Raw genomic sequence first — 20644 nt, 5'->3', positions numbered from 1 at the left:
GGCAGAACTGACATATCACTGAAGATTTTAACATGTTAGAGTCCAGAGTTCAGACTGCATTGAGCTAGTTGCAGAACCCAAATCCCCTTGCTTTTGCTCTGCTTTCATATATCCTATGGGTCTAAAACACTAATCTTTCTTCTTCCTGCTTTCCGTACTGTCCCCTTATTAAATTCAGGTTTCCTCTCAAAATTCAGGTCTTCTTCCCTGGAATGTCCTTCTGAATTCACCCACCTCTTATCTCCACATTAAGTGTCTCTTCTCGGGCTCATATTGCACTTTTGGGGTTTGTTTTGTTTTTACTTCTAACAAAGCCCCTCAATAGATGCTCAAAATGCTCCATATTTATCCTCCCCCGAGTCCTCCCCCAGGCTATGTCTGGTAGAATACCTGGATTAAATCTTGCATAAATATTGCTTAAGTATATAAGTGAGGTTCTTTGCTGACCACACTGATTGTCTTCAAAGTTGAAGTCCTAGCATACATCCTTTCCTGAGTTCTTCCTTACAGGCCCCAAAATTGCTACCTGGTGAATTTCAAATTCAAGAAAAATTTGGGTTGGAGATGAGAGTGTTGCCTAGCCTAAGTCAGTGTCTCTCTGGGACATGTTCAGGAATGCACACATAAGCAGGCTTCATGGTACAATGGGATGCATTACATGATCTTGAGTCAGACAGAGCGGGCAACAGACTTACAAGGGTATAGTCAGAGGAAGCTCAGAAATCAGCTTATAAGTTAAAGAAATAGAAATACTACACTGTTCTCAAGGCAAGCACTTTAAATCACTGAACCTCTTCTAGATCTTCCTATAATTAAGGGTTATTTTTGATTGGGCCACACTGGGAAGTGTTTAGGGGCTACCCCTGGCTCAGGGATCACACATTATTGTCTTCAGGGGAATAATATGTGGTGTTGATGGTTGAACTGGAGTTGACCCCATGAAGGCACAAGCCTATCTCCTGCACTATCTCTCTAGTCCCACATTTAAGTCACCCATTTTGTGGTGAATTCTTCATATCATATGAGATACGGATTCAATTTTTTTCTTGGGCCAGACACCATCTATTGAGAGTGTTTCTCCCAGTACTTAACTGAGGATGTGTGATTTATTTCTCAACTCACTATTCCCTCTTTATTGATCTGCGTTTTTTTGCCTGTAGTGTACTACCTTGATTACTGTAGATCTTAAATATTTTGAAATCAGGAAGTGTGATGATTCCAACTTTGTTCTTATATACAAGCTTACTTTGACTGCTAGGAGTCGTTTGCATTATCATATTCAAATTAGGAGTGCTTTTTCAAGTTCTGCAAAGAGTTAAAGCGGGGTTTTGTTAAGGATTATATTGAATCTGTATATCCCTTTAGAGACTATGAGCATTTCCTTAGGTATTATTGATAATTGACTGGAGCGATAGCACAGCAGGTAGGGTGTTTGCCTTGCACACGACTGATCTAGGTTCTATTCTTCCGTCTCTCTTGGAGAGCCCGGCAAGCTACCAAGAGTATCCCGCCCACACAGCAGAGCCTGGCAAACTCCCCGTGGTATATTTGATATGCCATCTCACAATGGAGATGTTACTGGTGCCCGCTCAAGCAAATCAATGAGGAACAGGATGACAGTGCTACAGTGCTGCACTGTTCTCCAAAGGAGGCAGGAGGCACAGAATCCTTGAGCATGTTAGCCACAATGAGACCTCAAGAAGGTGAATCTGTCTCTGTAAAACATAGCCCTTAAAGAGGCTTTTCATTATTACTTTTAGGACTCTACTGATATTAATCAGCCGCAGACTCAAACCAAGCTAGACTTCTCAGGAGCCAGTGAATTCCAATGTCACAGGAGCCAGTGAATTCCAATGTCATTTATGTCTCTGGTTTGGGTTTTCTGCGACTTGAAACAAAATATCCTTGCTAATTATTTTGTTGCACAACTGGTTTCAGTGTTGGACGTGGGAGGATGGGTAGGACATTGAGGAGTGCCAAGGGGAAAACCAAAAAGTGGGGAAGTACTCAACATTCTGTTCACCATTACTGATTGTACCTGAACCTCACTCTGTGGTTGTCGGGGACCTATTTGCGTGGTTATTTTAAGTAGCAGGGAGCCGCTTCCAGACACAGAACTATAAATCTTAGAAATACAACTCTATAGTGTGGCATATAGTTCAGCAGTAAAGTATATGTCTCACACATATAAGACCTCATTAAATCTCTGAAACAAAATACCTATATATTCAACAGTTCCCTTAATTTTAGAGATTACTATTCACAAGAACATTTCCAATAATTCTAATACTTCCACTAATAGGTGAAAAAAAAAACAAATTAAAAAGTATGCCTGAAGTGAAGTGGAAAATGATTTTCTCAGAGAAGATTCCAGGGGAAAAATGTTTTTCAGAAGCAGATGGTATCTCAGAGCCTCAAGTCTGTTGGCTTATAACACCAAGATAGCGAACTTTATGCCAACAATTAAACTAGTCTTCCCAGTGAAATGGCAATCCCCTCAATCACAGGGCTCTGAGTGCTACTGCCAGTATGAAGTGTTTAGATTCCCTCAGGGAAAATAAGAAGAAAACTTTGCTGCCGTGTACCTAAAAAGGAAAGATTGTAGTGCAAGGAGATAAGAAAAGACAAGTAACACTTTCTCAACTGCCAGTCGTGTCATGGAATATGTGAGGTGCTTGCCATTCACCAGCTCGCTCTACTCTGAAAAATAGGGATGCAGACTCTCACATGTATGACCTCAAAGTCCTCCCCATCACGGGTCATTGTACAGTTTCAGGAGCACATCAGGAAGATGGCAGACTAATATTTTCCTCCTCCCCGTTGTAGCTCAAGCATCACCTCTTAGGCCCCCTTTTCATAACTCTCTCTCTCTCTGCTAGGCTTCTTATCTGGGATCCAGAAGTATCCACTGCCTTTTCCAAGCTGATTTAACAGGCAGATGTCCAGAAAACTGAGATTTTTGTCCTGATGGCTTCTGTTAGGACTTTGTGTTTATTCACTTGTACAGTTAAATGCAATTTGAGATGAACTGAGGAAGTACAAAAGGGCTGGCAGTTGGCAGAGGGTGTTCAGAAATAGCCCTGGTACCCTTATTGTTAGCACAGTAACGTTGTATTTCTCAGCACCTTTTAAAACTGAGTGTAGTCACATGATTTATTTGGCGAAGAAATTTGTGAGCAGAAGCAATCTGTGTCACTTCCAAAAGGATGGTTGATAGTTCGCACATGCTTGCCACACTGGCTCCACTAAAACAGTGATGGAAGAAGAAGGTCAAGATAAAGATCACCACCCTGAGTGAGGAGGGGAAGGAAGTTTCCTGGTGAGCAAATAGGATGACACATAGAATGGGCAGAACCTGAGTGATATTAAGTCACTGTGATGAGATTGTTTGCTGCTGCAGCATAAATTAATTTACCCAGCCTGAATAAGAACTATGACACAACTGTCCTGGTAATGAAAGTTAGAAGTGAGAATTCAAGAAAGTATGATAAGCCAGAAACAGACGCTACAGCAGTTAGATTTCTCTTTCCCCCACTCCAAATATGTTAGTTTCTCTTTTCCCCCTCCATCTCTGATTGCCTCTTTGTCTCTGTCTCTTCTCTCTCTCTCTCTCTCTCTCTCTCTCTCTCTCTCTCTCTCTCTCTCTCTCTCTCTCTCTCTCAACCTGTTTTACTTCCTGTGTTCCCAGTCTATACAGGTGGGAAGTAAAAGGAAACCGTCCCCAAAGGTGTTGAGCATATTTGTCACAAATACCTTGTCCTCACCATTTATTTCCTCTCCTCTAATCTTCCACTCTCCTTTTCCTCTCCTTCTCTCTCCCTCTCTCTCAAACACACACACACAGACACAGACACACACACATACACACTCCAAAATTCAACTTCCCCAATCTCATCCCAAATTTCCAGGGGAGAGTATCTGATCAACTCAATTTAAAATCAACCATTCAGCTGAATATGGTCAGAGGAGGAAAGATAAAGACTGCCAGTGACAGAGACAGCAAGGGAAGTTATGGGTTCGACATAGAATAATAATGGCTAACACTGAGACAAAAACTTCCTTGAGATTGTCATTGTGAAAAATCTTTAATTCTATCAGCTCTCATAATCCTCAGAACAACTCTATGGAGTAGGTGCTAACATGATAAGCCCTGTTTCTCTGGAGGAGAAAATGAAGACTTGTAGGGGTTAGGGGGAGCACCCAAGGTTGCAGCTAAGAAACAGATGCTTGCTGTAAACCTAGGGAGTGTCCCATAGGAGTTTCTGTGCATAACTTTAATGTCATGCTGCCATTTACAACATGAATCGCATCTGATTGAAACACCTTACCTCTCTGAGCTGAGCAGAAATCCAAGATGAACATCCCTATTTATGAGTGTTCTAATAAGAAATGGACCCGGCATTGTGGACCAGTGAGCTAGATATGTTTCTGTGCAATAATTGGCCATTAATGGTAGGGAAAGTCCCCTGAGGAGTTAAAAGTTTTGCCCAGGTTTTTCATAATTAGTACATGACAATGTAGACTGAGACCCGAGTCTTTGGATTCCAGCTCCGGCATCATTTCCAGTATGTGGGGTATGACTGCAGATGCCGAGAACCATGTATAAATCCCACTCCCTTCCCCCCTCCCACCCTCTAACATCTTCCACTGACACTCTCGCTCTGGTGCTGGCTGGATCAACAACGGCAAAGTCCTACTCCTGCAGAGGAAGAAGGAAGCCAAGTCCAGGCCTTCCCCAGGCTCACTTCTCAGCACCTGGCTGTCACCGTGTCATATAAAAGCCTGCCAAACCAGCAGCAGCCCGAAGCACTGGAATTCAGAGCTGGCAGGGATGTGAGATCTCTCTGGGCTCCAGTTCCCAGGCTGGGCTCCAATCCCAGCGGGGAACTGGAGCAGAAAGCAGGGGCTTCGGAGCAGACCAGGTGGTTGGAGTGGACACACAGGGAGAGGGAGTGGGGAAACCTGAAGGTTGTCCTGGAGGGAGCAATGCAGGGGATTCCTTCCATTGTGTAAACTGAATTTCCCAGACTCTGCTTCCCAGTCAAGTTCCTAAAACACCATCAGAATGATTGCAGGTTGGCTCAGGTCCTGAGAAGACAGAAGTTCGGGGAGTCATGATCCTTGCTTAGATCTAGTGTCACTGGAGCAGACAGGGACTGACACATGAACCCTAAGTTTATGGGATAAGTAGTAACTTTGATGACAATAACAAAGATGATGAATACCATCTGTGGGTCACATTCACAGATCCATCAGGAATACACACATGGAATGATCCAATCCATAGATAGAAAAGACAAAGTTCATAAGATTTGTCCAAGATCACACGTCAAGTAAGCCCCAGTCCAGGATTTTAATTCACATCTGTCTGATTCCTTCCGCTTGCCCCAGCACAGTGCTGACACCCCATGGACAGATGAACTATGGTCAGGCCATTTCAGGGAATGGCTTTGAAATGAAGCAAGTAGACACATTATTCCCTAGAGGAGTAGAAAAGAGGATAAGCAAAGGAAATAATGAGAATGAAGATGACAGAGATATATAGCAGTGGATGGGATGAGGGAAAGAGCAGGAGGGAGAGAGGTACCCGGAGAACAAAGCTTGTATTGACAATCTTATGTCATTCCAACAGGTCTAGAGGAGAGAAGAGTGGAGAGGGATTACAGGCTCAGTGATTGCTATTCTGACCTTCGGTCCTAAAAATCAATAGTGTGCCAGCAGGCTGACTGACCAAGTGGTCCTGCTATTTTTCAAAGCCAACTGTTTTTCCATCAGAGGGCAAATCAGCAGTTTCCAGGAGGTTGGGGACTAAGTCTCCTGGTGCTGTTTGGTCCGTGGGAATCTCCAATCTGCCTTCCCTGCTCAGAAGCTGTCTCCGCTCTCAGAGGACAGGGAGTTAGCAGTTAGCAATGACTACTCCAAGAATTCTAAAGCGAGCAGCAGTAAGCTCCAGTGCAACTATGCCTGAGAGTCTGAGAGTTCAAATCCAGGAAAGCTCCATTTTTCCTCTGGACTGGACTGATAGCACAGCAGTTAGGGCGTTTGCCTTGCACGCGGCCGACCTGGGTTCAATTCCTCTGTCCCTTTCAGAGAGCCCAGCAAGCTACCGAGAGTATCCCACCCACACGGCAGAGCCTGGCAAGCTACCCGTGGGCATATTTGATGTGTCAAAAACATTAACAATGGAGACGTTACTGCTATCCACTCGAGCAAATCGATGAACAACGGGACAGTGCTACCATAGTTCACTTTGATTTTCTCTGGTGCCCTTCTTGGAGAGGAGCCATTTACAACAGTCTGTGGGCATGCTTGGCAGCCGTAAGTAATAAGAGAGGAGGAGTAAAGGGGGAGAGGCCCAGTGGACAAGGGAAACCCCTCAACGATCTTCCAGCAAGGGGAGAAGCTGGGAGATTGGAACCCCATCTTCCACATGGGGTTTAGGTTCCCCTGTATCTTATCTGTCACAATAAAACTCTAGGGAGAAACCATAGGAGCCTTCCACCCAGCTTCAACCTTAATTCCTGGGAGGACTCCTGCCTGGAGTCCCTAATCCTTTCTGGTACTGAGATGTTGGGCTGGGAAGCTCTTTGATGAACAGGCTCTGATTAATAGACCGGGGAGGACTTACCCAATATTGCTGCACCTCCATTTCCGTAGCTATAAAATGGGTGTATTCCACTTATGGGCTTTAGAGCACCCATGTAAGCCCCAAATAGGTTCACCTGCAGACATTCCAAAGCGGAAACTTTGGAACGAGCTTCCCTTGAGCCCGTTTTGCTGGTTGTGCACCCCTTCAGCTCTGACTTACACGGAACAGACAGAAGTCTCATGGGAAACAAGATAAAGAGAGGGGAAGGGCTGTTTGATTCTCTGAATGTCAAGGACATGTGCTTCAGGCTCCTCCATGTGCTGCTGTTATTTTTAATGTACTGCTGAGAGAGGATTAGTGGGAAAGAGTATTTCATGCAGCATCCCCTAGAGGGCACGACATGCACCAGCTCACAGCAAAAACAAAAAACAAAAAAACAATGTTTCTGTTTCTGAGCCCCACTATACTGATGTGGGACTGGGTTCAGGGAAACTGGGGGATGAGTTGGAGTGGGTGGAATCTGTTTTTCTGTGAGCTTTTAGGGGGAGGGGAAACTTGGTGCCATACAGAGCTCAGGAACTAATCCTGGTTCTGTGCTCAGGAGTGACCCCTGGTGGTGCTCAGGGGTATGGTATCAAGGATCAAACCAAGGTCTGCCACTTGCAAGGCAAGTACGTGAACCCCTGCGCTAGCTCTCGGTCTGGGTGTCTGTGTCTCGACATCTACATTCCCTGCCAGTAGGAGATGGGTCTAAGTCCAATCTTCCAAAGAAGAAGCCACGTAAAATAACTCACAGCTCCGAGTAGGAAGGGCAAGCAGCTTGTTCAGGACCAGTCTCTCTTTGGATTTCTACACTCTGAGGAGGCAGGCAATTGTCCACAAATCCTCCACAAGGTCCTGAGGAAGAGACAGAGACTTGGAGAAGCTAGCGACTCCTCAAAAGTCACAGCGCAGAAGTGGGCTAGATGGCTCTTTGGATGCTTGCACAAGATGCTTTTTGAGTCTCAGGACCCTGCCTCACTGCAAGTGCTCCCCTCAAACATAGCCTCCTGATAGGACCCTCCTGGGAACAGCCTCCATGGAGCACTCTGGCTAAGCCACACTCCCCCCTCACTTGCTCCCCTTGCTGGCGCAGACTTTCCTTGGGGGGTGTGGCATGACCTCTTACACTGCACATACCCCTGTCTGAGATATTATCTGCTGCCCACTGGAAGGTTTACTTCATCAGGGCAAGTCTATTCTACGATGTGCACTGCATATAAAACATTCACTGTCAAGGCTGGAGATATAGTACAACAAATACGGTGCTCGCCTTGATGCAGCTAACCTGGGTCCAATCCCTGGAACCCTGCAGGAGTGATCCCTGCTGTGAACAGAGTCAGGAGTAAGCCCAGAGCACCGCTGGGTGTGACCTAAGTAACAACCAAACAAAATATAGCCACAGTCATATGATCAGCATGTGGATACTGTTGAACAAATGATGAGCAAATTGATGAATCACACCCCAATATCATTGTCCCCACGGCTGAGACTCCACAACTGTGGAAATATCAGTGCTTCTGCAGCATCCAGCACAGTGAATGGCCCAATAATTGCTCTAATATAAATGAAGGAACAAATAAATAAGAAGCAATGAGGGCTGAACTCTTCCCCTCGTCCCTTTGTCTTGGCTTTTCTTCTGAGGAGGCAGCACGTTCACAGGAGAGGAGGAGGTGGAGGACAGCAGGGAGTAGATGCGGCTTAGCCGTGTGAAGAGAAAGGGAGCTGTGTCCTGAAGACAGCAGCCTAGAGATTTAGTTTGTTCAAGGTGATACAGACTCCCCAGTCATGGCCCACCTCTTAGTGAATTGCTCAGAGGAGACTGTGAAAGCATATTCAGCAACTCTCACCTCCTGGCATTGAAGCACTGCACTCTCCCTTTCTCTTCCTTTCTCCCTCATATCCCTACCCCAACCCTTTCCTTTTCCCTTCTTTCCCTTCCCTTCCCTTCCCTTCCCTTCCCTTCCCTTCCCTTCCCTTCCCTTCCCTTCCCTTCCCTTCCCTTCCCTTCCCTTCCCTTCCCTTCCCTTCCCTTCCCTTTTAATTTTTTTCCTTTCACCAATAAATTTCTTTATTATATAGTAGTTTTGCATATAAAGTAAATTCTGGTAAATATTTTTCTTTTGGGGCTGGAGCGATAGCACAGCAGGTAGGGCATTTGCCTTGCATGTGGCCGACCCACGTTCGAGTCTTCCGTCCCTCTTGGAGAGCCTGGCAAGCTACCGAGAGTATCCCGCCCGCACGGCAGAGCCTGGCAAGCTACCCATGGCGTATTCAATATGCCAAAAACAGTAACAACAAGTCTCACAATTGAGACATTACTGGTGCCCGCTTGAGCAAATCAATGAACAATGGGACCACGGTGCTACAGCTCTATGTAAAGAAACATGATTTACAAAGTTATTGATAGTTGAGTTTTAGGCATATAATGTTCTACCACCGATCCCATTACCAGTGTCAACTTCCCTCTACCTACGTTCCCATGCTTCCTCCAACCTGCCCCAGCAACCCACAATCTAACCACCTTGAGAGGCACATTATAAAGTTTTGTGTATCTCGTGTTTTCAGTGTTGTTGAGTCTGTGCTTTGGATATACAGCTGTACCACTCCCCAACATTACTGGTATACCCACAGCCCCTGATTCCTGTTCCCCTGTTACTTCCCCTTATCATCTTCTTAATTCCCGCCTCCATTTCTTTTCTTTTCTGTTCTTCTCTGAGGTCAAAGGTGATCTAGACATCCCTCCCACTCTCCCCCTTTTAACTAAACTTTTTTACTCCATTGAAACACCCTGGCTTTCTTTTGTTTCATTTTTCTTAGCCACAAAGTATCTGTTCACTTCAGAGGGTGTGAAAAACTCTTCTTCCTATCTTGACAGAACATTTCTCCATTCAACAGAGAAAAAAAATCAGCTCAGCTAGGTACATACCCAGAATAACAGATGTGTTTTTCCAAGATTATGCCCCAGGGAGAGAAAAGAAAGGTTTTGCTGGATGCAGATGTCCTCAAAGCAGCACGTTTATCCTGTAACCTTGCCAAGGCAATGCCTGCTGTTCTCAGTGATCAACTGGAGTGAGAGAAAGCAGAGAAATAGGTGAAGAGTAAATCAACTTGAAGCTCCAAGGCAAAACAAGAACAGAAAGGGAAGACTCTTCATGTGGAAACAAGCCATTAACACTGGCCGGGCCTCTCCTTCCTCTCTAAAAGATGGGCATAGGGGGTAGGGGGGTCTGTTCCATCTTGGAGAGAGAATAAGTGGAAGGAATCAGAAGGACTTGGTGATGACTGGGGCTTTGCCACTGTTTATAGAACTTCCGGTAAGTGGCTAAGTCTTTCTGACTTGAGGATTCTGGGAAAGAAGACACTGTCCCAAAATACCTACCCAGCTGGGTACTGACGATGCTATGAAACTATCAGCACTAAACATTGCGGTTAGGAAGGACTTCCATTGCCTGTCATCTCGGTTGATTGGGAAAATGAATGAGACCAAATGCACAGCTACCCACTAAGTATTCTAAACTATCAAATGCCAGTGCAGAGACTCCAGTTTATGTCTGTTTAGTTCCAAAGCCAGAATCTTTCTCCTTGTTCCTTTTGTATGCCAAAGGTACATCATGAAAATTGGAACCCATGGGTGGACTCAAATGAAATGAAGCTAAATAACGCAAGCAGATGAAATGGTGGGGCCAATCTGGAAAGAGAGCCTGGTGTGGAGTCTGGAGCTCTGAGTCCAAATCTCAGGTTTGAACATGCAAGAGTTTTTGATGACAACGTTTATTTTTACTTCATAAGCCTCTGTTGTGCTCTGTAAACACACACACACACACACACACACACACACACACACACAAAGTCCGTAATACCTGTGCCAGTAAAGATATGCTAAGTTGATATTCTGTGCAGCAACAGTGCCCAAATGTCAGTGATTAAAATGAGGGAAAACTTGTTCATGCTACTTCTCATTTTCAGCTCCTTAGAAGTTCTTCCCTACTTTGTTTCACTCCAAGGCCAAGGTTAGAGAAGCAGCCACTGAATGGGGCACTTCTTTTTTTTTTTTTAATTTTTATTTTTTAAAAAATTTTATCACCATGTGGAAAGTTACAGAGTTCTCAGGTTTATGTCTCAGTTATACCTATTCAAACACCATCCCTTCACCAGTGCCCATATTCCACCACCAAAATCCCCGGTATACCTCCCGCCCCCCACCCCAACTGTATAACTGATGAATTTTACTTTATTTTCTCTTCACCTTGATTACGTTCCATATTTCAACACGAAACTCACTATTGTTGTGGGAGTTATATCCCCAAACAAGATGACCCTAATAAGGAGGCATTTGATAATTAGTTTTCCATTCAAAGATTGTATGTTTTCAGGTTTTAGAAAAGGTCGCGTGGCTCAGATGTGTCCCAGTCCCGAATCCTGGAGCCGTGTTAGTTGCTGCTCAGTGTCGCCAGGGTTCCATCTGGAGAAGGTGTGCTGGCGGCACCTCCTCCTTCCGGCCCCCCGGTGTTGCTGGCCCCGATTCGGGTCCGGAGCATTGTCCGGGCCGCGTTGCTCACCAGAATGCCCGCCGCTTCTCTGTGGATTGTGTCAGCAAGATTGATTGGGGGCACTTCTATGGGCAGAAGGGACAGAGAGCCATGATGGCTACTTACCGAAACTTAGATGCTCATCTCAAAGTAACTGAACACCAGTTCTGGACTCTGATAGCATCTGTTTTCTTTTTATTTTTAGCTTTGGGTCACACCTGGTTGTGCTCAGGGTTTATTCATGGCTCATGCTCAGAGATCACTCCTGGTGGAGCTCTGGGGACCATATGCAGTACTGGGGATCAAGTCCAGGTCAGCCACTTGCAAGGGAACTACCTTACCTGCTGTACTATCTCTCCAGCCTCAGAAATTCATAGCATTGTGAACAGAATTGGTTCCATGTGGCAGTACCCCAAACTTTTTGAAAGTTCTCTTTCTGCCACTTCTCTATTATGAATGATCAATCTGAGTACCTGTTTGTGTTAATGGCAAGAAATCTAAAGAGGGCTTTTGCTCTGATGACAAAGACAACGAGTGAACACCGCATTCAGCATTCATTTGCAGCAGCAGGTCTATCTGGAGCAGCGTCATGAGCAGTGAGAGTGGCCCGAGGACCTGCTTGTCTAAGAAATACTTTATACAAGCCATCTGCGTATCCTCCTCACCTCTACTTGTCTGCTTGTGTTTAGGTTTTGTGCTATTTGGTGTGGTTTTGTAGGCTGTGCCTGATTGCATAGTCAAGTATTTCTAAGGTGCTTAGTAGGTAGAAAATTTTGTAGGTCAGAACTACACATATGGCAGTACTCAAACATTCCGTACACTTGAATTTCTTCATGGGATAGGGGATGGGCCGGCCCTTCCCATCTCCACGCCCCCATGGGACCCTGGATGTCATGCCCACAGCTGCTTCTAGTGACTATTTAAGCTCATTAGTGGCCGTGATCCAGAGTCTCACACACACAAACAAATCTCAGAACCAAGTAGCTCACTGCAGAGAGTTTTTCAGACCCTTGTAGCACTGAGCACTGTTGTCCCGTTGTTCATTGATTTGCTCAAGTGGGCACCAGTAATGTCTCCATTGTGAGGCTTGTTGTTACGTTTTTGGCATATCGAATATGCCACAGGTAGATTGCCAGGCTCTGCCATGTAGGCAGGGATACTCTTGGTAGCTTGCCAGCTCTCCAAGAGGGATGGAAAAATTGAACCCGGGTCAGTCGAATGCAAGGCAAATGTCCTACCTGCTGTGCTATCACTCCAGTCCTTTCAGACCCTAATTAAGTAAAATTTTAGATTTCTAGGAACGTGTGGCCACTCTTGAGGCCGCACCACTGTAGTACTGTAGCACTGTTGCACTGCCGTCCCATTGTTCATAGATTTGCTCGAGTGGGCACCAGTAACGTCTCCATTGTCAGATCGTACACATCTTTCAGATTGTGCAGCCGCACCATCCTATGTTATTTATAATGGGCAATACAAATAAATTATCTAGCATCTGCTTGTTGGGCAGGTTTGAATGGTGGTGGGAAATTCAAAATGGTGGTGGGAAGATTAATAGTGGTGAAACTGGTCTCAAAATATTGAATGTAATTCATTCTTGTGCAAAACTTTGTGAAAAATAAAAATCAAACAAAATAAAAATAAATGAATTTCTTCTTTGCTTTGTGTCATTTTAACTTCTGAAAGATTTTATAGGAATGGTAATTAATAGCATGCTTTCAGATTCCAGGGAAAACCTCTATGCTCAACCAATGCAGGCCAGGAATCATGTTCCTACTGTGTGCTTAGAAAAAAAATGGAGAGCTAGTTCCATGTGATAGTTCCATTAATATCACCCAGGGTCCCATCTTGGCTATTCAGAAAGATACCAGTAAGACTAAATGAGGAAAATTGTAGAAAAGTGCATCAGAAACATAAACTCTACTTTTTTTGAGTCTTAAAAAGCATAAAATGAGGGGGCTGGAGCAATAGCACAGTGGGTAGGGTGTTTGCCTTGCATGCAGCTGACCCAGGATTGATTCCCAGTAACCTATATAGCCCTTTAGCACCACCAGGAGTAATTCCTGAGTGCAAAGACAGCAGTAATCCCGGTGCCTCGCTGGGTGTGACCCAAAGAGAAAAGAAAACAGCATGTAATGAATAGCTCCACTTTTCTCCATGGCCCACTGCACCACCACTTGAATGTACTTTCTTCTGAGAAATGTGACTCTAGTGGAGGCTTTTCACCTAATCCGATAAGGCTCAAGGACTTCTTCTCCCAAAACAATAATGTAGGAGACAACCAAGGTTCATGCATACCCATCTCCATCAGAGAGCACTGAAATGGTGATGCAAACTCTGAGCCCATAAAACAAGTGGGCAACCAGGGGAAGGACACAGAACTGTAGGACCTTGATGAACTAGAATCATGGGTATTGCTTGCCCACATATTCAAAGGTTCTGAAAATTAGCCTTAGCCACACAGCAAGCTGGTGGTGGGGCTCAGGTGACACTTGAGGTCTCATGTGTCTCCTCACCCCTCACTACACTATGCTGTAGATCCCTTTTCCCCTGACTTTTCACCCTGACGTGGAATGCTTTTACCAACTCAGATCACTTGTGGGTAAGCTCCTTTTCCTCTATGCCTCAGAACCACTGATCTAGCCGTCCCTTCCTCCAATCATTCCTCTGTAACCAAGCATGGAAAGATAAAGGTCTCTAACCAGTCTGCAAAAACTTCATCCCATGAGCTTTAATTACATATTAATTGCACAGTCCTAGGGAGGCTATGAAAACTAAGAGCTTATTTTAAGGGGCAAAGATAAATGGAGGAGTCGAGTACGGAGAGAAACTAGAGCATCAAAATAGCTAAGTCAGAGATGGTGGGAATAGGACAGAGAAGAAGGGAAGAATTGGGAGCAGTCAGGGAGAGCTTTCTGGAGGAGATTTTGCCAAAACTAAATCCTTAAAAGAGGAAGAAATGGATGTGGGGAAAATATTCTGGAACACAAAAAAGTAAATAGGTATTCCAACCGGAAGGAGGAGCCTGGGGCGAGGAGAGAGGGAGAGGAAAAAATGGAAAGCACCGCTCATTGAAAGGTCTGCTGAGTATGTGTGCAGAAGAGCAAGAACAGGGGGAGGGAGGCAGGGCTGGTCCCCAGGCCCCCACCTTCACCCTGAGAGCCCAGTCAGGGAATCCAGCCCCCCACTGGATAGAAAGCTCGAAGGAGCAGGCAGCTGTGACCGATGGGACATGTCTTCAGACTGGGCAGACGAGCCGTTCGGGGGTTGAAATCTATCTTCCCTGAGCAAAAGCAATCAAGTGGTGAGAGAGAAAATGAAACCATGTCAAGAAAGCTCTTGGTTGTGATTTTGGATGAGCCATTCTTGGGCACAATAAAAGAACACCAGCCCAGTTCTCTTGCTCCCCTGACCCCTGAGTGGAGGCAATTGGGTATCTTCTGTTTGCCCAGCTAGCCTGAGTGGGGCTGGAAGGTCAGGGGGTAATGCACACCATCATCCTTTTCTGTCTCTCAGTTCCCAAGCAGAGAATGAGCAAGAACATGCCGAAGAACCTAAGCGGGAAGTCATGGCTATGAGGTCATGTTTCCCTGCCCAGGAGTTTCCCTCATGCCCGCTCACTCTCCCCTTCTTCCTGAATATCTCACCCGCTGCACTAAGGGCAGGGATGTGGGGCTTCCATGCACAGTCCGTTCCTCACCAGTGCGGTCAGGGCCAAGTGGTGGAAAGAATGGGGAATCCACACTGCAGGCTGAGTTCAGAATCTGGCTTCTGTGAAGGCAGGAATGGACACCTGCACCCCACCCCCTCCCACTTGGCAGCAAGCTTCCCACCATGGACACATCCCCATGGCCCTTGTTTCTACTGCCTTTGGGTATTATTCACACACTATGTTATTATTATTATTATATTATTCACACACAGTCTTACAGCAAGGTGACCCAGGGAATGCCACGAGGTGCCAGTCATTCTATAGAAATTCAAGTGTTCTCCTGCACCAGACACTGTGATAGAATTCTAGAATTTCATGAGGAGCCTTGTTAAAGAAAAATGAAAAAAAGCTGGTATGACCACCCCTGCTTTTTTGAGTTGCTTTTTTTTTCTTCAAGAATTGTTTTCCAGCCTTTGATTTTGAATCTGTTGAGCCCTGGCTGTTCATTGTGTTTCTTGCAGGTAGCAGAGTGTTGGGTTCAATTTTCTAATACATGCTGCCACTCTGTGTCTCTTGATTGCTGCATTTAGTCACTAGTGCAATGATAGTTGGAAATGATCACTCTGGATAAGAACTGGTAAAGGAACAAACATGATAACCTCTCAGTACCTGTACTGCAAACCATAATGCCTAAAAGGAGAGAGACAGAGAGAGAGAGAGGAAAAGAGAGCGAGAGGAAGGGGGAGAGAGAGAATGAGAAGGAGGGAGGGAGGGAAGGGGAGAGAGAGGGAGGGAAGGGGAGAGAGAGAGAGGAAAAGAGATCCAGAGGAAGGGGGAAAGAGAGAGAGAGTGAGAAGAAGGAAGGAGGGAGGGAGGGAGGGAGAGAGGGAGGGAGGGAGGGAAGGAAGGGGAGAGAGAGAGAGAAGTGTCTGAGGTGGGAGCAGGGAGTGGTAGAAGGGAAACTGTGGTCATTGGTGGTGGGAAATGTACACTGGTGAAGGTATGGGTGCTGGAACATTGTATCCTAAAACCCGATCATGAACATCTTTGTAACTGTGTATCTTTGTAACTGTGACTCAATTGAAAAAGAAAACAGACAAAATCCTGGATGACTATGCAGATGGTCTTGAGAGCACAAACCAAGAATAGGCAGAAAAATACAGAAGAGAGTGACAGGTAGGATAATGACTCTGCAGCAAAAGATAGAGAGAGGGTGTAAAGAGTAATTACAAGGAATAAGGAGTGGGGCGTGCACAATGCTCAGGACAGAGGCTTTGCACACACGGGGCCCAAGTGTGGCAGCACCACACAGCCCCTCCCATGCCCAAGAACCATTGCCCTGCTGGTCGCTGTAGAGTGCAGATTAAAACAACAGTGTGTTTCTGGAAAGGAAGAATATTGAGCCAACGTGACTCCAGGAATGGGCCTCTGGGTCCCTGAGCACTGCTTGGGATCCCCTTGCACAAACACACACAGAGGCGCGCACACACACACACAATTGGAGTGGCTACCAGGGAAGTGACATCTGTGAAGAGAGAAGCATGAAGCCAGGAAGTGGGCATGAAGATTAAATGCCAGCAGAAATTTTCAAAAGTGTGCAGACCCTGGGGCCAACCACCAGCAAGAAGCTGTCTGAGGCAAGAGGAAGGGGAGGGGACAGTGAGACCCAGATATCCAGGGGAAGACGTGGGGCCTTCACATTAAAAGCTTTAACATGTTTGTTTTGAATCACATTCTTTTAAGTTTTTTAAACTTTTCTCACCTATAAAATGGGTCATTGTCATAGTGGTCCCTTCTCTGTCCTAACTGCACCCACCCCCTCCCACTTGGCGGCAAGCTTCCTACCACGGACCAATCCCCATGGCCCTTGTTTCTACTGCCTTTGGGTATTATTCACACACTATGTTTTTTTTTTAAATTTTATGTCCCGCAAATGAATAAATCATTCTATGTTTGTTCCTTTCCCTCTGACTCATTTCATATGGTGATTCAATGCTTAAAAATCCTATAAAAACGGGACTAACTGTCCCTTATCAGATGGCCAAAGTTACCATCAAAGTTAGTCATGATTGCGATCGATGGTGTCTTCACTGCAGGGCCCAGAGTTAAGAGGGATTCAGAGCTCCTTTCCTCTGCCTTTGTCATCTCCACAGAGGACAACTGATGTCTCCTCCCTCCTCCATCAGGAGTTCTTCTGTCTCCTCCCTCGGCTGCATTCTTCTTTTTGCTAAGGGGGTGTGGGGAGCTGATCTAGGGGGGCTTGCTGGGAAATGATCCTGTTTGAAAGGTGAATGGCCAATGAGCCGCATCCAATGCAGGGAAGCATGGCTGATTTGACTATTGCCAGAGCCCAGTGGTATTGGTTTCTGCACAGAAATGGGAACCTGGGAGAACCTCCTCTTCTGAGGCTGTGGGGTCATGTGCATCCATGCAACATCTGGGTTCTGGTTGTCAGAAATGCCTGTGGTGACCCCCCACTCTGTCCCCTTCCCCCACCAGCCAGCAAGCTTCTGGGAAAACCACTTCTGCCTTATTACTTTCTTGGAAAAATAGAGAAATGTTCCCCTCAGCAAGAGACAAAAAAATATATAGGTCTGTGCATCATGCACAGAGAAATGCATATTTGTATAAGTAAACTGCATGAATCTGGGATCCCCTTAGGAAGGGCAGAGGGAATGATGACCCTTTGGGGGAAAGAGGCTTAACGAATCCCAACCACATAAAAGCTGCTGGCAACACAGGAAATCGGGAGCACGGGGGTATCCTGGGCCCTGGCGGCATCACCTCCTTCCAGCACACGTGAACAACCCACTGCTCTGTGTACAGCACCACTGCTAGCATGGGGCTCGGGGAGGTGAACATCACTCAGCCTCCTGACCTGATGTTCAGAAGACCCAGAGGGCATCTCACTAGCCATGGATGAAGAGTTTTCATTTCTTTTTATTTTTTTAATTATTGACTCATCATGAGTTACAGTTACAAAGCTTTCATGTTTGGATTTCAGTCATACAATGATCAAATACCCATCCCTCTACCAGTGGGTTCTCCAACATTCTCCAACACCAATATCCCCAGTATACTCCCTCTTTCCAACCCTCCCCCTGAATCCATGGTGGACAATTTCCCCCAAACTCTCTCTCTACTTTTGGACATTGTGTTTTGCAATACAGATACTAAGAGGCTATCACGTTTGGTCCTTTATCTACTTCCAGCACACATCTCCCATCCCAACCGATTCCTCCAACCATCATTGTCTTAGTGATCCCTTCCCTATTCCAGCTGCCTTCTCCCTCAGCTCATGAGGCAGGCTTCCAACTATGGGGAAATATTTCTGGCCCTTGTGTCTACTGTCCTTGGGTATCAGTTTCATATTATGTTATTTTATGTTACACAAATGAGTGCAGTTATTCTATCTCTGTATCTCTCCTTCTGATTCATTTCACTTAGCATGATAATCTCCATGTCCATCCACTTATAAGCAAATTTCATGACTTCATCTTTCCTAACAGCTGCATAGTATTCCATTTTGTAGATGTACCAAAGTTTCTTCAACCAGTTGTCTGTTCTCAGGCACTTGGGTTGTTTCCAGATTCTGACTATTGTGAACAGTGCTACAATGAGCATATAGGTGCTGATGTCATTTCTACTGTGCTTTTCTGCACCCTCGGGATATATTCCCAGAAGTGGTATTGCCGGATCATATGGAAGCTCAATTTCTAGTTTTTAAAGGAATGCCCATATTGTTTTCTAAAAAGGCTGGACCAGTCGGCATTCCTACCAAGAGTGAAAGCATCCCCTTTTCCCACATCCATGCCAACACTGGTTGATTTTGTTTTTTTGAAGGGGTTTTTATTTCTAAGGCTTTAACCTTCCTCTAAGTCCTCCCTCTGGGGACTGTCACCACTCTGTCCCACAGCCTTGGCCGTACCACTCTATTTTTGTCCCCGAACCCTGGAATTATTGTCGTTCCCAAATAAGATCCATGTTCCCATATCTCTGCACTTTTGCCCCAGCTGTTGTTTCAGTTTGGAATTCCTTTCCTGCTAAATCCCGTTTCACCCTTCAAAGCCCAACCAAACATCTTCTTCTTTAAAAGGTATTTGTTCTTCTGTCTCCCACTTTGTGCTTCATCAGTTGACTCTGTCATAGCATCTTCCAGAAGAACTGACCATTCTATGCCACTCCCCAGTGCGAGGTCTTTGGGGCCTGGCTGTGAACAGAGCTCACTGTGCAGTACCATTTTATAGTATGAAGTCTTTATGGAGCCAGTTGCCATCCTTTATCATTCCATACTGTGGCATCTCTGTAGAATGACTGTTTGGTAAGTAGAGTACAAACATGGGATCCGTAACTAGGACAAGAACTAGGCACAATTATCTCCTGGCGACCGTAAGACCTTAGGCAGAATATCTAACTTATAAATCCCAGGTCCTTCTAACATACGGATGAAATTATTGCATGGGAACAATAATAATGTTGTGTAGCATGGGATTGGGGCATAAAGTTCAATTTCAAGAGCGCATTCCGTTACAGAGTAGGGCAAGCTAATAAAGCATCTCCAGCTCTATAATGGAGACTCAATATGTCCTGAGTTTATTACTCTCTAGGAATGTCCTTTTAAAGACAATTAAGATTTAAAGGAGTAGCACTTTAAGAGGGAAAACTTACCATAAATCAATTAATCTGAAACTAGAAATAAAGGATTATGGTTCTGTGCTGCCTCGCAAATCTGCTGCTTTCAACTCTCGATCTATGCCCCTTAGGCAAATCTGTCACACACAGGCTTTGTAAAGAAGGCTCTAAGGAGGGAAAGAACCTAGGCTGAGGGGTGCTCAGACTGACTTTGGGGGTCAGTTGGGTGGCAATCCCAGCTACTGGGAAATTCAGTTGCAAATTAAGCATACTATGAAATGAGAGTCTCTTGCCCAAGTGCCTGGCTGTCTTCCCTGGGGCCTCCTTGGAGGGGATGGGCTCCAGCTTCCCTCCCCACCCTGAGCAGAGCTCCTGGCGGCCGAAGACCTCCGGAGCCTAGCCACAACCATGCTCAAGGCCCCTCTCCACATGTTCGGACAAGCCTCACACATAAAGGACCTGCAGAGGAACCCAGGTGTGTGGGACCCGGGGCTGAGACCTCCAAGCCTGCTCGGATCAGGACTGGGCCTCCTCCGCCCAGATTTCCCATCTCCCAGTAGCTAGGTGGTCACACCCAGGGACTGCCCCCGGCGCCGTGTAACCCTGTCAATGGCCAGCATCCAGAGACTTAAAAGCAAGCTCCCGGAAGCTATATCTTATAGCCTAGTTCTCCCTCTGGGAGAACCTGGCAAACTACTGGGAGTTTCCTGCCCACGTGGGAGAGCCTGGCAAGGTCCCACATGGTGTATTAATATGCCAAAACCAGTAACAAGCTGGGTCTCATTCCTGACCCTGAAAGAGCCTCCAGTACGGCATCGTTGGAAGGACGAGTAGAGAGGCTTCTAAAATCTCAGGGCTTAGATGAATGGAGACGATACTGAGACTGCTCAAGGAATTCGACAATCAACGGGATGATGATGATGATGATGATGATGATGGTGATGATGATGAAATAGTATACAACAGCTAGATAGAAAACTAGAACTAAGAGGGAGGACTTGAGGGTCAGAATTCCTGAGAATAGGATTGAAGCCCAATATCAGAAAGGATGTTTTCTCTGTCAGAAAGTAGAATAGCATTTGCCACATGGAAACAAGAAGATGAGTTGAAGAAGGCAGAGGAAAAAAGAAATCTGCACAGGTTTTTCAAGACCTAAGTGACAACATTCACTGATATTAGGACTTCATCAAGCTATTCATCAAG

General features: G+C 45.6%; 1 protein-coding gene across 2 annotated transcripts in view; it reads right to left on the bottom strand.

The window, feature by feature from the left end:
- Nucleotides 1–20644, bottom strand: part of DAB1 (DAB adaptor protein 1) — a 1237060-nt gene that overhangs the window by 1057947 nt on the left and 158469 nt on the right. Inside the window, exon 2 of one of the 2 annotated variants that reach the window (XM_055138597.1) lies at nucleotides 9558–9695. The exons of the other annotated variant lie outside the window; for it this stretch is intronic. The gene's annotated coding sequence lies outside the window, so the exon portion shown is untranslated. The remainder of the gene's footprint in view (nucleotides 1–9557; nucleotides 9696–20644) is intronic. 2 annotated transcript variants of the gene reach the window in all.

Source organism: Sorex araneus, chromosome 5, assembly GCF_027595985.1.
Source record: "Sorex araneus isolate mSorAra2 chromosome 5, mSorAra2.pri, whole genome shotgun sequence".
Classification (NCBI taxonomy): Eukaryota; Metazoa; Chordata; class Mammalia; order Eulipotyphla; family Soricidae; genus Sorex; species Sorex araneus.
This window is presented reverse-complemented; position numbering and strand designations above follow the sequence as displayed.